Below are 1,031 nucleotides of genomic sequence, written 5' to 3'. Positions count from 1 at the left end.
GCCTTGAGCACCTTGTCTCATGCATCGAACCTGGACTAGTGATCTGTTTCCAATATAATAATATACATGATTCAGTGCTATTCTCTCAAATCATCCCATCCTTGCCTTCTCCCACAGAGTCCAAAAGTCTGTTCTTTACATCTGGGTCTCTTTTGCTATCTCACAGATAGGGTCATCATTACTATCTTTCTAAATTCTCTCTATATATGTCTTAATATACTGTATTGGTGTTTTTTTTTCTGACTTACTTCACTATGTATAATAGGCTCCAGTTTCATCCACCTCATTAGAACGGATTCAAATGCATTCTTTTTAATAGCTGAGTAATATTCCATTGTGTATATGTACCACAGAAAAGCATCAGTTCTTCAGCGCTCAGCTTTCTTTATAGTCCAACTCTCACATCCATACATGACTACTGGAGAAACCATAACTTTGACTAGATGGATCTTTGTTGGCAAAGTAATGTCTCTGCTTTTTAATATGCTTTCTAGGTTGGTCATAACTTTTCTTGCAAGAAACAAGCATCTTTTAATTTCATGGCTGCAGTCATCATCTGCAGTGATTTTGGAGCTCCCAAAATAAAGTCTCTTACTGTTGCCGTAGTTTCCCCATCTATTTGCCATGAAATGATGGGACAGGATTCCATGATCTTAGTTTTATGAATGTTGAGTTTTAAGCCAACTTTTTCATACTCCTCTTCAGCTCAGCACATATATTTTTGAATAAATATTGAGATATGAAAAAAATACAAGGGAAAGTCCAGCCATTTTTGAGGAAGTTTGGTCTCCAGGTCCAGAATTTTTAAAGTATTGGACTTCCCTGGTAGTGCAATGGTTAAGAATACACCTACCAATGCAGAGGATATGCGTTCAATCCCTGGTCCAGGAAGACCCCACATGCCATGATGCTACTAAGCTTGTGTGCCACAAGTACTGAGCCCACTCGCCTGAGAAGAAGCCATTGCAATGAGAAGCCTACACATCATAACCAGAGAGTAGCCCCCACTAGCTGCAACTAGCAAAAGCCCA

This window comes from Bison bison, unplaced genomic scaffold (assembly GCF_000754665.1).
Source record: "Bison bison bison isolate TAMUID 2011002044 unplaced genomic scaffold, Bison_UMD1.0 scf7180017859194, whole genome shotgun sequence".
NCBI lineage: Eukaryota > Metazoa > Chordata > Mammalia > Artiodactyla > Bovidae > Bison > Bison bison.
This window is presented reverse-complemented; position numbering follows the sequence as displayed.